General features: G+C 44.6%; 1 pseudogene; it reads left to right on the top strand.

Moving 5' to 3' along the window:
* Positions 1-3,384: 3,384 nt before the first annotated feature.
* Positions 3,385-4,762, top strand: LOC105467932 (prohibitin-2 pseudogene; annotated as a pseudogene).
* Positions 4,763-5,325: the final 563 nt, after the last annotated feature.

Below are 5,325 nucleotides of genomic sequence, written 5' to 3'. Positions count from 1 at the left end.
CAAACAGAAACAAAATGTGATATATTTCTACAATAAAATAGTATTCAGTTATCAAAAAGAATAAAGTACTGATACATGCTACCACTTAAATGAGACCTCAAAACATACTAAGTTAAAAAAAAGTCACAAATGTGTACATATTGTATGATTCAATTCATATGAGGGTCTAGAACAAGCCAATTTATAGATATAAAATGTGAATTCATTGTTGCTTAAGGCTAAGGGTGAGGAATTAGATGGGGATTGGGAGATATAGCTAAAAGATGAGAGTTTCTTTTTGAAGTAATCAAAATACTCTAAAATTGACTGTGGTGATGCTTTCACATATCTGTGCATATCTATCCTAGAAACTATTGAATCATACACTTTAAATGGATGAATTGAATGTTATGTGAATGATCTTTCAATAAAGCTGTTTTCCTTTTAAAGAAAACGCCTAGTTTGAAATAATAGGTGGTGAGAGGGGTGGATCTTCATCAGCACCAGAGAGATGGGCAACTTTTTGCTCTGTGCTCACTAAGGTTGTCCCAGTAAATAGGAGGGAGTATGCATAGCAGTTAGGTGTATACTTTCTGGAGTCAAACTGCTCGACTTTGAACATTGAAGCATTTTCTGTCATTTCCTAGCTGTGGCATCCTAGACCCATCATCTCCCTTCTCTAAGTCTCAGTTTCCTCATCTTAGTAACAATAGCACATATGGCTGAGGATGTTGTGTGGAGTAGGGGTGGATCAAGTCAGAAAATCCATATGTCTGACAGAGCATAAGCACCTTATAATTATGGCATGGGGTTAGGGGTAGCTTAGTTGACATTCCTTTACCATCTCAAAGTATTTAGTCAGGGAGAACACTGCTTCAGCCCGTAGCTGCCCAAGTCACTCTATCTGGAATTCCTTGGGCTTTCTACCCCCCAGGATCTGTCCAGCTTATTCCTCACTCAGTCCTGAACTACACAGTACTTTGTTTCAACAGTTTTAGCCCAGCAGGTCATAGAGTATGGAATGGATCTCACAACCATAGATTTGGCATCAGGTGTGCCCACATTGAAATCTAGAATCTAGAACTCTAGACACCCAAGTGTCCTTCTCAACTCCAGCTTTCTGCTAGATTACTTAGTCTTTATCACTGGACATTAGCCTTTTTGCTTGCTTGCCCTGAACCAAGGTTACCTATTGATACTACAGCCAGATCCTGAAGTGACCTTCTTGGATATGCCCTCAGAATTCTCCTCTGAATATTGTTCTAGTACTTACCAACTAATCACTGGCATCTTGTTATAAGTGGACCAATTACATGGAGCCATACCCCTCTGCCCACCGAAATTAGGGTGCTCTGCTTCCTAGTCTTCTGCTGCCATATTCAAATGTCTGACCATCTACTCCATTTAAAAGAAATCCTGTCTGAAATTTAACCTAAGTGGCCAAATCTTCAGGCCCAAATAATTAGAATGCCAGCAGTTCATTGAGTTGGACACAGTAGAGTAGAATACTAGCTGTGTAAAGGACACAGCCTTCAGCCTGGTCAATTTCTTTGTATGAAATAAAGCCTCTTCCCTTCCGCCATGAATCAGCACATGAGCCTCCAGCATGCATTGTGCTGAGCCCTAGATAGAAAGCAAATTAATAAAAGATGTTAAATATTCCTTTTGGTTGTAAATAGGTCTTTTGATGGTTGTAAATAGGTCTTTTGATGGTTGGAAGACTGGGGAGATTGGCAACTGTAAAATTCAACATGTGGGGTTAACAGCTTCTCAGAATAAAAGTCAACCCCTGGGTTTTTTTGTTGGTTTGCTTTCCTCCATTTTGTCTGTGCCCTAAGCAGTGAAAATCTGAAATGTCACAATTTTACTCCGGAATTTTGAAAGCTGCAAGTACTCCAACTAAAACATACCCAGGTTTAAATACTTTCTTTTTATTTTCCTCCTGTTTTCATAGAAGTTGAATAGAATTAGAAGACAAATTAGTCATCAAAACAAACTCAAATCACGCCTGTAATCCCAGCAGTTTGGGAGGCCGAGGCGGGCAGATCGTGAGGTCAGGAGATCAAGACCATCCTGGCTAACATGGTGAAAACCCGTCTCTACTAAAAATACAAAAAAATTAGCTGGGCATGGTGGCAGGCGCCTGTAATCCTAGCTACTCAGGAGGCTGAGACAGGAGAATGGCATCAACCCAGGAGGAGGAGCTTGCAGTGAGCCAAGATTGCGCCACTGCACTCCAGCCTGGGCAACGAGTGAGACTCTGTCTCAAAAAAAAAAAAAAAAGACACATTACAAAGTCTTTTAAAGCAATCCCTCTGTTGTCCATTGACTCTTGGGGAAAGAAGTACTCTAGTTTTTTTCTGCAACACTGGGCATGTAGTTTAGCAAGATCATTTACAAGTCAGTCATTCAGTCTCTCTCTCTCTCTCTCTCTCTCTCCCCCCCCCTTTCTCTCCCTCTCTCTCTCTTCCTCTCCCTCTCTCTCCCTCTCCCTCTCCCTCTCTCCCTCTCCCTGTCTTCTCTTTCCCTCCCCATCCACCACCTTTCTTACCTTTACAAGATGAATGAGAGCTGAATTTTTAAAAATTTTCTGTGGGGTGTTGTCTAAAATCGGGACGCCAGTTTAAAGGGGCAAAATGCTTTTTAAAGGATGACTGGAGGAAAGAATAGTTTAATTTTCTAACTTGGAAGTCATTGATACTGACTCACAGGTCACTGAGATCCTTCTCTAACAAACCATAGAACACAAGAAGTAGTTTGTTGTTTCCCAATATTGGTAGATTAGAGGCATTCAGCATGCCTCAGCCACTTGCTGAGCAAGATAGTATATAAAGATCAAGTCTGTGAGCTTTAATTCAAGAAGCAAATGGTAATCTACCAGAATCTTAAAGAATAACCCAGATCCCAGAGAAGAAAACACTGACAAACAGCCCTCATGGTAGTGTCCAGCTGATAAAAGGACAGAAAAAAAAAAGAAAAAAATCCTACCTGCATGAAAATAATTACAAAAATTAGAAGTGCTAGCAGCTCCAGATGAGAAGGAACCAGAGCAAGAATTCTAGCACCATGAAAAATCTGAAAGTAGTGATACTATCAAATGATTACAATAGCTCTCCAGCAATGGTCCATAGCCAAAATGGAAACACGGAAATGACAGATAAAGAATGTAAAGCATGGATTGCAAGGAAGCTCATTGAGATCCAAGGCAAGGCTGAAAATCAATACACCATTCTCCTGCCAGAATTACTGACCTGAACTCTCACGCGAAGGGTACAATCCCTAAACTGGAGTTGGGCAGTGATGGGCTGGCACTCCCTTCTGACCTTTGGTGCAACAGCCTCAGAATCAGACATGGTCCAGAACTTGAAGGACTTAGAGGAATGGCTGCATACTGACTCCTAGGACATGGTTATGGCACTGACGCTGTTGCTAGGGGCTAGCACTGTAGCCTGTGGTGTCCAGAAATCCATGTTCACCATGGAAGGCAAACACAACCATCTTCTTCAATCATATCGGTGGCATGCAGCAGGACACTATCTTGGCCGAAGCCTTCATTTCAGGATCCCCTGGTCTTAGTAACCCATTAAGGATGACATTCTGGCCAGACCTTGAAAAATTTCCTCCCTAACAGGCTCAAAAGACCTGCAGGTGGTGAACATATCCCTGTGAGTGGTGTCTCAACCCAACATTCAGGAGTTTCCCAGCATGCACAATCACCTAGGGCTAGACAATAAAGAATGAGTGCTGCCATCCATTGTCAAAAAGGTGCTCAAGAGTGTGGTAAGTTCAATGCCTCATAGCTGATTACCCAGTGGGCCCAGGTATCCCTGTTGATTCATCCCTGGGAGCTGCCAGAGAGGGCCAAGGACTTCAGTCTTGTCTTGGATGATGTAGCCAACACAGAGATGAGCTTTAGCTGAGAGTACATAGCTACTGCAGAGGCCAAACAAGTGGTCCAGGAGGAGGCCTAGCAGGCCCAGTTCTTGGTAGAAAAAGCAAAACTAGAACACCAGCAAAAGATTGCCCAGGCCAAGTATGAAGCCGAGGCTGCTAAGATGCTTGGAGAAGCACTGAGCAAGAACCCTGGCTACATCAAAATTAACAAGATTAGGCAGCCCAGAACATCTCTAAGACAATCACATAACAGAATCATATCTGTTTCACTGATGACAATCTTGTGCCAAACCTACAGGACGAGACTTTCACCTGGGGAAGTAATGGCATTCTCATTAAGGGTAAGAGTAAAAGTAAACAACCTAGAAAATGTATTTGAGAAATTAATTTAAGAAAACTTCCCTAATCGAGATCTGCTGGCAAGATGGCTGAATAGGAATAGCTCCAGTCTGCAGCTCCCAGCAAGACTAACACAGAAGGCAGGTGATTTCTGCATTTCCAACTAAGGTAGCCTGTTCATCTCATTGGGACTGGTTAGACAGTGGGTGCAGCCCACAGAGGGTGAGCAGAAGCAGGGTGGGGCATTGCCTCAGTGGGGAAGTACAGGGAGCAGGGTGGGGGGGCCTCCCTTTCCCAGCCAAGGGAAGTCATGAGGGACTGTGCTATCCAACCCAGATAATATGCTTTTCCTATGGTTTTTGCAATTCGCATACCAGGAGATTCCCTCACATGTCTACATCACCAGGGCTCTGGGTTTCAAGCACAAAACTGGGTGGCTGTTTGGGCAGACACCAAGCTAGGTGCAGGAGGCAGGAGGTTTTTCTGTACCTCAGTGGCACCTGGAACCCCAGTGAGACGGAACCGTTTACTCTCCTGGAAAGGGGGTTGAAGCCAGAAAGCCAAGTGGTCTCACTCAGCAGGTCCCGCTCTCACAGAGCTCAGCAAGCTAGCAACCACTGGCTCGAAATTCTCGCTGCCAGCCCAGCAGTCTGAAGTCGACCTAGGATGCTTGAGCTTGGTCGGGGGAGGGGTGTCCACACTTACTGGGGCTTGAGTAGGCGGTTTTCTCCTGACAGTACTAAAAAGGCCTCGAAGTTCAGAATGGGCAGAACTCAACACAGTGCAGCAAAGCAGCTGTGGCCAGACTGCCTCTCTAGATTCCTCTTCACTGGGCAGGACATCTCTGAAAGAAAAGCAGCAGCCCCAGCCAGGGGCTTATAGATAAAACTCCCACCTCACCGCGACAGAGCACCTGGGGAAGGGGGCAGCTGTGAGTGCAGCTTCGGCGTCTTAAACGCTCCTGCCTGCCAGCTCTGAAGAGAGCAGTGGATCCTGACAAGGAGGGTACTACCAGGACAGCACTCCAGCTCTGCTGAAGGACAGACTGCCTCCTCAAGTGGGTCCCTGACCGCTGTGCCTCCTGGCTGGGAGAGACCTCCTGAAAGGGGTTGA

This window comes from Macaca nemestrina, chromosome 9 (assembly GCF_043159975.1).
Source record: "Macaca nemestrina isolate mMacNem1 chromosome 9, mMacNem.hap1, whole genome shotgun sequence".
Lineage (NCBI taxonomy): Eukaryota > Metazoa > Chordata > Mammalia > Primates > Cercopithecidae > Macaca > Macaca nemestrina.
This window is presented reverse-complemented; position numbering and strand designations above follow the sequence as displayed.